At 47.6% G+C, this 13,207-nt stretch overlaps 1 protein-coding gene across 2 annotated transcripts in view; it reads right to left on the minus strand.

The window, feature by feature from the left end:
- atxn1a (ataxin 1a) overlaps nucleotides 1-13,207 on the minus strand; it is a 400,286-nt gene that overhangs the window by 258,362 nt on the left and 128,717 nt on the right. For both annotated transcript variants that reach the window (XM_038797053.1, XM_038797054.1), the window contains exon 2: nucleotides 11,467-11,603. The gene's annotated coding sequence lies outside the window, so the exon portion shown is untranslated. The remainder of the gene's footprint in view (nucleotides 1-11,466; nucleotides 11,604-13,207) is intronic.

The following is a 13,207-nucleotide window of genomic DNA, read 5'->3' on the forward strand; positions in this document are numbered from 1 at the left end:
AAAGAGACTGGGCGAGCTCCCGCTCAAGATGGTGGAGAGGAGCTTTCGCGATTTGGGCATATGGGTGGCTAAGAGTTGGGATGCCCTGCCCAAGCTCAACCTAACGTGGCTTGTGGATCAGATGAGGGGGACTTTAAGGGGTGGGAAATGCTACCGCTTTCCCTGGTGGGCAGGATGCAGTCCGTGAAGATGACAGTCCTCCCCAGGTTCTTGTTTGTCTTCCAGTGCCTTCCCATCCTCATCCCCAAGTCCTTCTTCAAGCGGGTGAACAGGATACAGGATTACCACGGGATTTGTGTGGGCAAACAAGACCCCGCGAGTTAAAAGGCTGTTCTTAGAGCGCAGTCGGGGCGGGGTGGGGCTGGCGCTGCCGAACTTCTGCAGCTATTATTGGGCAGTGAACATATCAATGATTCGGAAATGGGTAGTAGAGGGGCGGGGCGACGTGCAAACGGCTGGAGGCGTCTTGCAGGAATACTAGCCTGGGGGCACTGATAACGGCACCGCTGCCACTCTTGCCGGCACGGTACACCACGAGCCCGGTGGTGATGGTGGCACTGAGGATCTGGGGTCAGTGGAGAAGGCACAGGGTGGAGGTAGGGGCCTCAGTCTGGACCCCAATATCCAATACGCAACAACCGCATGTTCGCCCCGGGTAGAATGGACGGAGGGTTTTTAAGCTGGCACAGTGCGGGAATCAAAAGGATGGGGGGCTTGTTTATAGATGGGACTTTTGCTAGCCTGAGGGCGCTGGAGGGGAAATTCAGGTTGCCCCCAGGGAATACCTTTAGGTAGCTGCAAGTCCGCGCTTTCTTGAAGAAGCAGGTGGTAGTATTTCCGCTGCTACCTGCCCGCAGGATACAGGGCAGGGTGGTCTCAGGCATGTGGGTAGGAGACGGAAAGGTATCAGACATATACCATGAGCTGCAGGAGGCAGAGGAGGCTGAAGGGCAAGTGGGAGGAGGAGCTGGCTGAGGGCCTGTGGGCGGATGCCCTGGGCAGGGTCAATTACTCCTCATCCTGTGCCAGGCTTAGCTTGATTCAGTTTAAGGTGGTAGACCGGGAGCACATGACAACGGCAAGAATGAGCAAGTTCTTTGGGGTGGAGGACAGGTGTGTGAGGTGTTCAGGGAGCCCAGCAAACCATGTCCATGTGTTTTGGGAATGCCCGGCACTTAAAGAATTCTGGCGAGGCTTTGCTAAGGCTATGTCCAAGGTCTTGGACACTCGGGTAAAGCCAAGTCTGGGGATAGTGATATTTGGGGTGTCAGAAGATCCGGGAGCGCAGGAGCCGAAAGAGGCCGGGGTCCTGACCTTTGCCTCCTTGGTAGCCCGGAGACGGATCTTGTTAATGTGGAGGGATGCGAAACCTCCAAGTGTGGAGACTTGGATCAGTGACATGTCTGGATTTCTAGGTTTGGAGAGGATAACGTTTGCCTTGAGAGGATCCTTGTTGGGGTTCTCCAGGCGGTGGCAACCGTTTCTTGACTTTCTCATGGAACGTTAAGTGAGGAGGTCAGCAGCAGCAGCAGCAAACCGGGGGGGGGGGGGGGGGGGGGAGAAGGTGGGGGACTGTATGGGTTGTGGATAGATTTTTCTTGTAAATGGTAGTTATCCTACCTTGTTTTGTTAAGTTGTTAATTCTATTTTTTTGTTTTTTGTTGCCTTCTTTTAGTGGTGGTTTTGTAAAAATTCTGTAAAATTTTGAATAAAAACAAGTTTTAAAAAAACCTCTATTAAGTCGCATCTCATCCTCCTTCGCTCCAATGAGAAAAGCCCTAGCTCCCTCAAGCTTTCCTCATAAAACCTACCCTCAAATCCAGGCAGCATTCACATCTTTATGATAAAGATTCTGTGTCAGTCGGATACTGTGCTGAATCTCAGAATTGCAAACTAAAAATAGTCTGGGTACCATGATACCTCTTTCTTTAATGAGGTTGTTTAACTGTTATGGTTCACTGTAAATACTGAAGAAGCATATTGACTGAAAGGATTATTTTGTATGCTGAGCTTCGCCTCACTCATTACTAAAAAGCTGATGACAAAACAACTCACAGAAGCTGAGCTTAGGTTTGGAGCTGACTAGATTGGGCCCATTTTGGACAATACTTGTGCGTTCGTTGTTAACCAACTTTCTACAGAAATTCTGGTGCACATTTTCAAAATAAAACAGAAATCCAAAATGATAAATGCCTCTAAATGATTGAGGCTTTATCGCAATCATAATCCTTGAGCATGTCAAGAGGTTGACTCTCAACAATGCAATTTTTGATGGGAATCTCAATTCTAAATATTTAACCTTTCAATAATTTAGATCCATTTACACTCATTGTGGTAATTCCATTAATAAGCCAAATAATTAGTGGTTTCCGGTGCAATTGAATTGCTCTCCTGCTGTTCAAATAGCAAGCCAATTAGCATATTGATTGTAAACCCCACCTCCCCTTCCATTCTCCCTCCTCAGGTACCTTCTGCTGAAAATGGTTCTGACTACTAAACTGTAGTTGCGGAGGAATGTGGCAGCCCACCCGAGAACAAACACTGGGTGGGATTCTCCAATAATGGGGCTACGTCCCCACGCCAGCATCAAAATGCGGGGGTTACTTCCTTAAGGAAGTCCAGAGTGATTCTCCAACCTGCAGGGGACTAGCTTCTCAAGCTCTGATTGTGTATACGGGGCCCTGCACTTCCGGTCGGGAGTCCGCGCATGCGCACGGCAGCGGCCACGCTGTGCGCGACGGTGGACTCGGACCGCGAAGCAGCACCAAAATTGTAGGCCCCTCCGAGATCGCGCGCGCCTGCGGCAGCCGCACCGTGCACGATGGCGGACTCGGACCAGCACCAAAACTGTAGGCCCCACCCCGAGACTGTGCACGTCCGCAGATCATTGCCGCCCGATAGCCCCCCTGGCTGTCCATGAGGGCCACACACCACCCCCCCCCCCCTCCCCCCCGTTAAGGATCCCCCTGCCCCCTCCCACCAGGGCGGCCGTGGACTGAGTCTGCAGCCACCACTGGCCGTGGACTGAGTTCGCAGCTGCCACCGGCCGTTCCCGCCAGGCAAAACGTGGCTAGAGCCACGTCATCGGGAACTCGGCCAGTTATCCCCGGAGAATCGCCGTGGGGGCCTCTGTCAATGGCCCCCTACCCACGCCGCGTAGACCTCGCACATGCAATTTGCAGCGATTCTCCTAACATGTGAGGCGACTGGAGAATTGAGGGAACGGCATCGCTCTGGATTTCGGCGTCAACGCCCGTTCTCCGCCGCCACGTCAATTGCGATTTCGGCGCAGAGGCTCAGAGAATCCCGCCCACTATATTTAATTGACCACATTGACCTGGGCTTATGGATGAGATAGGTTTTTGGACAATAGTCAAGCCCTGCTGACTTCACGTTTGGGTGAAGTTGACACAACATATCAAAGGTATTTAGAAGAATCGCCGAGTAGGTGATTTCAGTGTACTTTGAAAAATTGGACAAGAGAAATAGTAAAACGTAAGAACAAGTGACAGATGGCCGGATGGGGGGGGGGGGGGGGGGGGGGGGGGGGGGGGGGGGGGGGGGGCTGCAGGGTTTGCATTGGGACAACAAAGTGGAGGAGAAATTTCACAGTCTGAAGTTGTTGAACTCAATGTTGATGTCCCAAGGGCTGTAATCGGAGGATAAGGTGCTGCTCCTCCAGTTTGCGTTGGGCTTCACTGGATCATTGCAGCAGGTCAAGGACAGCTAGGTGGGAATGAGAGCAGGACGGTGTGTTGAAATGGCACGCTGCAGCATGGTTGGGTTCATAGTTGTGGGCTGAAGCGAAGGTGTTTTGCAAAGCGGTCACCCAGTCTTCGTTTAGTAATAATAATCTCTCCTACAGATGCTGCCGGACTTGCTGAGATTTTCCAGCATTTTCCCTCTCATTACTGTGGAAATCCCCTAGCTGCCACACTCCCAGCACCTGGTTGGGTACACTGAGAGAGAATTCAGAATGTCAGCATGTCTTTCGGGACTTGTGGGAGGAAACCGGAGCACCCGGAGGAAACCCACGCAAACACGGGGAGAACGTGCAGACACCACACAGACAGTGACCCAAGCCGGGAATCAAACCGGGGTCCCAGCTGCTGCAAAGCAACAGTGCTAACCACTGTGTTACCATGCCACCCCAACGTGGAGGAGACCCCACTGAGAGCAATGAATACAGTCAACCAAATTGAATGAGGTGTAAGGGAAGCGCTGCTTGACCTGAGAGGACTGTTTGAGGCTTTGAACGTGAGGGAGAGAAGGTAGAAACATAGAATTTACAATGCAGAAGGAGGCCATTTGGCCCAACAAGTCTGCACCAGCCCTTACAAAGAGAACCCTACTCAAGCCCACCTATCTACCCTATCCCCGTAACCCCCACTTAACCTTTTTTTTGGACACTAAGGGCAATTTAGCACGGCCAATCCACCTAACCTGCACATCTTTGGACTTGTGGGAGGAAACAGGAACACCCGGAGGAAACCCACAGAGACACGGGGAGAACGTGCAGACACTGCAGTGACCCAGCCGGGAATCAAACCTGGGACGCTGGAGCTGTGAATCAATTGTGCTAACCACTATGCTACTGTGCTGCCCAAAGAGGCAGGTGTTGCACATTCTGTGATTGAAGGAGAAGGTGCCATGGGAAGGGGATGAGGAGTTGGATGTGATGGGGGGTGGATCAGAGTGTCACGGAGGGAGGTCCCTGCAGAATGCTGATTGATGGGGTGGGGGGAGTTGTTTATATTCAACGAGTATAGAAAAGTGTAACTCTTGCAGTGATGAATTCAGGATCTTATGAATGAACTCTGGTGGCGCAATATTTTTTGGGGGTGGGGATGGAGAGAGAGGAGGCAGTCTAGGGGTTTCCTCAGGAACATTTCATTTTTGATACGGTGGCCATTTCCAGCCTTTTGAAGTCTCCTGTGAGTTGTTCCTTGTCCGTGTTTACTGTTCTTGTGCTTTCTATTTTCCAATTCTGAGATTTGTCATATTTTTAAAATTCAATCCAATTGTGCATTTGTGCCACCTTGTGAGTGGCAAGGTGGCAAGACTCTGCCTTGGGTCTTGCATCAATTAATTTTTTTCGTAAATCAACTACTTCAAGATAAACATGCAATTAATCTCCTTCAGAAAGTTCTGCAGGATGAAGAATCCAGGTGTTACTGCAAGGCAGTTACACCCATAAGACTGCATTACAACATAAACCAGAAGCTCACAAGGAGGAGCAATCTAAACAGGGAGAAAAGTGAAACTGTACAAGCAAGGGATCAGAAAAGTAACAGCTTTTAACAGGATCTCATCATCACCCTGTGATGAATACCCAATTGTTACAATAATGCAATCTGAGAATTCTGAATAAGCCACTTCATGAGATCCAGAAGGAGAAAAAGAGAAAAAAAAGAGATACATTGCAATGCAATCTTGCAATCATCTAAGCCCCACAAATAGAGATATTTGCACATATTACTCATAACACCACCACAACGCCCCACGATTTAGCCAGTCTCGACATCAGTTCAGTGGCCCTAAGTGAGGTCTGCTTCTCGGAGCAAGGAAACCTGACAGAACAGCAGCACCAGCTACAGCAGCGGTGGGGAACCTGCGGCTCGAATGTCACATGCGGCCCATCAGGGATCTGAGTGCGCCCACGAGACATTTTGTTGACCGTTGCCCACATGCAGGGTTGCCACATTCCGCTGATTTCTATCCGAGTAGCTTTTTTCCTGCCAGTATGACTGAAGTGATTCACACATAAAGCAAGGGCAAGTGAAGTGAGGTGTGTGCTGATTGCCCACAACATTGACTGTGAGAGCCGTGCATGCCCTCTGAATCCAACGTGTAAATATTTTTGGTTCCATCATAGGAAGTTGATGACAGTTCTATTAAACCAGAAATGATTAAGCATTTTCGATAACTTGTTATGAAATATTCGGTGTGTGTGAAATGTATTTAATCTTATTCACAGAGTTATGGTTAGTGAGCAAGCCTGAATTAAATCAGTGGGTTACACCCTTTATTGGTCAGGTCAAAGTGAAAAATGCCTCTTTGGTGTGGCTTCATGGTGAAGACTACTGCCACTAAACTCTCAAGCCTGCCTATCAATGACTATCATGTCCCTAGGCTTCCCGCTCCAAGATCAGCAACATGAAACGCTCATCAGTGTTTATCCCAAGGACAATTTCAATACCAGCTGGTTATGACAGGTTGACATGGAATGGTATTACCAGAATCTAAGGAGGTGGAATTGCAATGAAGACAGATGTCCGCTACTGGAACTCTGCAGAAAAACAGTTCTCCATAACCAACATCTTCTTCCAATAAAAGGGTCACTTCAAAATGTATCCCCACTCCAAACACTGGCGGCTGGTAGCCTGTGGGCGGGATTCTCCAATTCTGAGGCTATGTCCGGAGGAAGTGTCTAGTTTTACGATGAATGAGTTGGCGGCGCCCCCGCACTAATGCTCTGCCCAGTGGGGGGCTAGCAACCGGGCCACGTAAACCCCCCCCCCCGCCGTTGCAGACATTACGGCCTGAGAATTCCCATGGCCGCGCATGCGCACGCCAATGATCTGCAGCGGTCGCGCCGTACAAAATGGCGCCGGCTAGGCGCGGACCCAGCCTGCCAGACAGCGCACCCTGTAACCCTCTCGCCACCCCCACCAGTCCGCCAGCCCCTCCTGAAGCCCCCCCCCCGACCAGCGGAACGGCTCCCTCCCTGCGGACACATCCACAGCTGCCACGCGAAGTTGACAGAAACTCAAGACCACAGACGATCCACGCCATCGCGAGTCGGCCCGTCGGGAGGGGGGGGCATCGGGGGAGGACCTTCAGTGCCACCCTGAGGCCGTCCCAACAGCGTGCGGCGTACTCACCGTTTACGCCGTTTTGGAGGGTGCTGAGCATCCGAAAACAGGCTCCGCCCCCAATTTTGACATCAAGCGGGATTCCCCGCCCAATTGCCGAATACGATTTTGGCATCGGTAATCAGAGAATCCCGCCCTTCAAGTATTTCAAAATGTGAACAACAGGTTAAGAAATCAGTTTCATGCTGCAACTCTGCAATGGCTACAGGTGTGGTATTTTCCACTAACAAGTATTGCCATCAATCCAAAAAGGTGTTTGGCCTACCTCACAAGTGAGCAATGTATTGCATAAGTTTCATTGCCAGTTTGAGGCCAGGTACGTAGGATCTGAGCGGGATTCTCCATCCCACCACACCGCTTGTCTGGTGCGGCGCGCCCCCACCGGCAGTGGGATTCTCCATCCCGTAAGCTAGCCAATGGGGTTTCCCATTGTGGGCACCCCCACGCCACGGGATATCCACGGGCATGAATACGTTGCCAGCGAAATAGAGCATCCCACCGACGGCGAATCCAGCCCTATACAGCCCACCGATTGCATGATCAAATCACATAGTATGTTCCTTTGGTCATTCGTTATATGCAGAGTACGGACTGCACATGTGTTTGAAAACCGCCAAACAGTTGTGAATCCGCGATTGAGTAGCACTTGCTGAACAATCCTGAGCATGTCAGTAACCACTCACAACCAATTTAAGATGATCGGTTGAGCTCATTACGTAATTCATTTATGCTGGCTGGAAGTGACATACATTCATAGACAGGGACTCATTCTTTGAAAACAAAAGGAATTATATTTTCTTTATTCTTCGGTGGAATGTGGGTGTTGCTAACAAGGTACACCAGCATTTGTTGCCCATCCCTAAATCCCTGAGCGGCTAGTAGGTCATTTCAGAGGGCAGTTAAGTGTCAACCACATTACTATTGGTCTGCAGTTACATGCCGGTCAGACCAAGTAAAAATGGCAGATTTGTTCCCTTAAAGGACATTGGTGAGCTGGAGGCTTTTTAACTACAATCAATGGTAGTTTCATGATAATCATTATTGAGACCAGCCTCTTGATTACTAATCCAGTACATTATCACTATGCCATTGTCTCCCACTGAGCCATGCGTCCTTTTGAAATACCTGGGAAAAAGGGAGCCTGTAGCCCCCCCATTGCTTTCTCCATGGCAATGCATCAGCCAATTAAAGGTGACTTGCCAACCTGTGGTTTACATTGTTGTGATTGTTTGAAATTTCGCATTCTTGCATTTGTCCTTATGAGTGCAGGACAAAAAGCTTCAGCAACATGTTTCCTTTCAGCAAGATTCAAGTTCTGTTGCGGAACATACATTTTCCATTGCTCTGCGGTGTAATATAAGTGTAATGGTTTGAGGCTCAAAGGTGTTTCTGGAGACAAAGTTGCCTAGAATACAGTAGTGTGCGCTTACCAATGGTGATATAAACGTGCAGCTGTGTAATTCATTTGACACTGGCTCATAGTACAATAAAGGAATTACCTCACATGTTATTTCCAGCACAGAAATGAATTTCAAGAGCGATCAATAACAAACATGTGATGTTCTGGGTTACATAAGGCATATAAACTATATATGAGCTGTTTTCTGGATTAACTAGGATCGTAATAAAGCTGATGGAATCCTCCAACCGAAGAAACTAGGACTGACTCATAAGAACAGATATGTACCAGAGAAGGAGTATAACTCCCGAATTTGCTGGAATGGCTGCACTGCCATTTTCTTGCTTGAAAGAAAAAACATTTATTTTGTTCAATGCACTGAATGTGTTACCTGTTGATGGTTTATTAATTTGTAAGCACTGGCACTCCTCTACTTACTCACTCCGAAGAATGTTCTTCATATCTGAGTGCCAACTGATTATTCAGCCATTTTCAGTGGTATGTATAAGAGCAGAACCGGCTTGTTGATGCTGAGCACTCAGCAGCTTGGCTGATATTCTCTCTCGCAGCCTCAGGAGATGCCACCTAAGGTGGCATCCTTACTGTCCCTCCAGCTAGGACCAATTACCACGCTGTGCTCCAGGGTTCGTACCTGGCACTTTCTGAATCTATTCAAGGAAGACCCAAAACTGACATTTGTACATAGAACAGTACAGCACAGAACAGGCCCTTCGGCCCTCAATGTTGTGCCGAGCCATGAATCAAATTTGTATTCACAAAATGATTAATCCTACTAAACTGGAAATGTGATCATTTCCCAGGGATGGCGGTTACAACAACATCTTAGATTTAGACATTTAGACAAAGTATTTCTTTCGATCAGTTGAAGGTTTTTTAGACAGGATGTCCACGTGTATACACTCTCTCACCATATTCTCTGATTATTTCTCCCAAGAAAGGCACCTGTTGTAATGTGGACCTTTATAAACTAGGTTTTAATGGCATTCCCTGTAACTAATTATTCAACTCTATTCATCTTAGGGTGAAAAATAAGTCTTATTTCACTTCTCTAACTTCCCAACTTCTAAATAACTTGAGTCGCCCAATATTTCAAATATTGCCAAAAAGAGAGCGAGATGCTTTTGGAGCTTGTCATGTAACAATTTATGCTGCATGAGGAAAGGTTGCTGATTGGTTGGCCAGTTGATTAGTCGAGGCATTGCCCTGGAGAATGCATTAGAGACCAATTGTTCCATATGTTTTTGTTTACTTTAAAAATGTGCAAAGCCTAGATATATTCCTTCTGCTTGAAGAAGGACCTGCATGCGAATATATGTAGCTTCCAGCAAGCATACGTCAGCCACATTGTGAGCTGATAACATTAAATTGGTTGTTAGTGCAATTCTTAGTGCCCTTGCATGGCCAACCAATCAGCATCCTTTTCTCATGCAGTATAAGTTGTTGATTCCTTTGAAATTTGGCATTCTTGCATTTGTCCCGATGAATGCAAGATGAAAACCTTCAATGGCATGTCTCTTTTTACAGCAATACTCAAGTTCTGTACTTCCAAGCAACTATTTAAAATATTCACAATAGTGAACAATTTCCTTGAATCAATTTTGAATCAAGTGTTTAAACCATCTTCAAAATAAATGTATGCACTGCCAAGTCTCCTCTTTTCTCAAGAGAATAGGCTGAACTTTAAACCTTTCTCTGTGCTCTTGTGCTGTAGCTGACAGCTTTTGTGCTCAGCAGCTTCACTGGGGAGGCAATGGCTGCTGCTTGAAGGACAGACACAAGAAGGCCCTCCCCGATATCTAGTCCCTCAATCGAGCTCTCTCCCCCCCCCCCCCCCCCCCCCCCCCCCCCACCCTCCCTCCCAGCAGCTGACAACCTGGCCACCTGGTTTTAGCTACTGTGGACAGTATGTCGACAGGCCACAGCATTAACACCAAGGGCGGCGGGATAATGCCAAGTGGCCATTCATTATTGATGCAGGAAGGTTGAGAATGGGCCTTCCCAGCCAGAGCTTAATTCTGGTAGAGGCAGGAAGAAGGATGGCATTCCAGTCCACCACTGTGGCGCCAAATTAAATGCCCTTCCCTCCTCCAGACTAGCCAGTAGAGGAAACAGAAGGTTCTGCCCTGAACCCAAAACCCAAAATCCATTCAGACATAAGGTTTAATCCAGATGCACAGGGCAGAGGAAAGTCACCTCTGCAGAGGGGAGGGTCAAAAAATACAATAACGTGAGAACAGGCTAATAGATTTTTTCATTATACCCTCGAAAGTGATGACATTCCTGCTTTGACTAATGTCAATGAAAAATTCAGTGTGGTGTTTAGGCAAGGAAGTATCATTTTATTCTCTTGCACGCATCAGAGTTTCATAACCTTCATCTCTTTTTTGATCACCACACTACTTTGTTTAACCTCCACTCCCCCTTCTTAGTTCCTTTTTCATACTGATTTTCTATTTATTCTGATTGAATTGCATCTGCAACTCATTGACCTAATTACTAAACAACAACTTGCAGACATGTAACACAGAAAAAGATCTCAAAGCATTTAGAAGAAAGGGAATATAACAATAACCTGCATAAAGCTTTTTTTTAAAATTTGGTTACAATGAAGGGTGCGATGTTCCGCCCCCTCCTCATGGATTTTGCGGAGGCGGTCCGCTAGTAGTTAGCGGCAAGATCTTCTGGTCCGGCCGCCCTCAACCACTTTTCCTGATGTTCATATCCTCCACCACCGGACAACCTGCGGCAGGAGGTCGGCAGCGGCGGGAATGGCAGAAAGGTTTCAGCCATTGTTCCCATGTTCCCATTTTCAGTCCACAAGCTCGAAGATGATGTTTGCTCCACAACTCCAAACCAACACAATTCAAATGTAGCGGATCATGCATTAGACTGGTACATTAAATCTAATAATAATCTTTATCAGTATCCAGGTAGAAAAAAGAACAAGGGTCGCTCTTTTTGTTTTACTCTTCAACTAAAGAACGTAACCATATGATTTGCTGAAATATTAAATGGGAGAGATACCACAGAAAAGCAATCAATTTGAACCAATTACATTGCTTATTGCTGGTTTGTACGTCACAATAGGTTTTGGGCCCCGGTGAATATGTAGCTTTAACAAACATAATACATAAAGAGCAAAATAGTTGATGCAAAGATTATTGAACTCACCCATAAAATGAATCATTTCATGTTAGAAATTCCTGAAATAAATTTCTTGTCCCTCTTTCTGTGGCTGTAGTTCCAATTCTGCTTCTGTCTCAGTTTCGTCTTGGGTGTTGAGGCTTTCCAGCTCCTGTGGACATGTTCTGTGTTTAGAGAGGGGTAGAGAAAATTACATGTTATCAAAGTTGTTGTGGAACTACAATGCCCTGAGTGCACTGTTGGATAACCTTGCCACCTGATAACCCGGTACTGAATGATTCGTCATGGTCAGTTTCTGTGGACAAACTTGGTGAGAGAAAAGAGAAGGGGAAAGGTCTATTTTCACTTTGCTCCTGCGGATCTACAAGAGCCAAGAGTTCACCTTGACAACCTGTGTCAGATTAGAAGCAGAATCCCAATATGTTTGTAACTTAAATGTTCAAAGAGATGGGGGAAAGACGTCCTTATGGATTTTCCCGACTCGGTGACGCAACAAGACCGTTAAATCTTGCAAGAGGCCTCATGCGTGATTTGCAGCGCTCGAAACGTCTCACAAGATCTAACGAGATCTCACAAGACGTCGCGATCTCGGCCTTAAGTGAGCCATTTGGCTCATTTTAATAAGTTGCCGCCTGATTCTCCCAAGGTCCGGGAACAAACGCCTGTGCCAGGGAGACCTCGCCATGGCACCGTTTGGCACTGGTCCGCACAAATGTGAAGCAGGAGTAACAGTAACTGGGGCGGGAGGGGGGTGGGGGGGGGGTGGTCAGGCTCTGGGCGGGTGGCACTCTCGCTGCCATCCAAGAACCTTGACACTGCCAGGGTACCTAGGTGAAGCCAGGCTGGCAGTACCAAGGTTCCCGGGTGCCAGGTTGCCAGGGATCAGGCCTAGATGGCCTGCCCTTAAGAGGGGGGGGGGGGGGCCCTCGAGGAACCCCTAAGAGGTAAGTGGGGGAATTGGAGGGATACAGAGGCCACGGTGGGGATTCCAAGCAGAGGCGAGAGATCGGGGTTAAAATGAGTAAATGTTCAGAATGTTCTGCCTGGACGGAATTGTGGAATTTTTATGTTCTCAGAAACCTACAACTCCTTTTAGACAGGATGTGATGCAAGAAGACTCCGAAGGGTTAAACAGGAGAGATGGAGATTTGGCTTGGCGGTCAGACACAACTTGTGAGTAAGTGAAAAATACCCTCCAAGACATATTGGCACTGACGCATGAGAATTTGGAACGTTGTTGTTCAGACACAGCCTGGGGCAGCATTTAAAAATGGCGGTCCCATCTCTTCCTGTACTGATGAGCTGAGCTCGTCAGCGCAGGAAGTGAGGTAAGTGCGGTCCCGGCGGGGTGTTCCTTGCCAAGGCCCAAAAAAAAAGTCCCGTTTGATAGCGGAGTCATTCTCAGCACTACAGGCACCAAGGAACTCGCCGCTATTCGCACCCAAAACGGGACTCTGTTATTTGGGTATTAAATCGCATCCTCTGTCTGCGACCTGTAACTTTCAGTATGAATAAGGCACATAATATCATATCATTATGAAAATATTGCCTGATTAAACTTGTTGATTACTCTGGTAAACAAACTGCTGTTTCATTTGTACTACTGTCAGCTCTTGGCAAATACTGGTAAAAGCTGATGATCTCAGACTAGCTGTGACCAGTGCCACTGGAGATCAACGAATCATTAGCCATTAACAAAAGCAGAAAAGTCCACGATTATGCTTCACCCTATGATTTGTACTGAAAAAAGTTCCAATTTTCTACATTT

Source organism: Scyliorhinus canicula, chromosome 5 (assembly GCF_902713615.1).
Source record: "Scyliorhinus canicula chromosome 5, sScyCan1.1, whole genome shotgun sequence".
In the NCBI taxonomy this organism is placed as follows: Eukaryota; Metazoa; Chordata; class Chondrichthyes; order Carcharhiniformes; family Scyliorhinidae; genus Scyliorhinus; species Scyliorhinus canicula.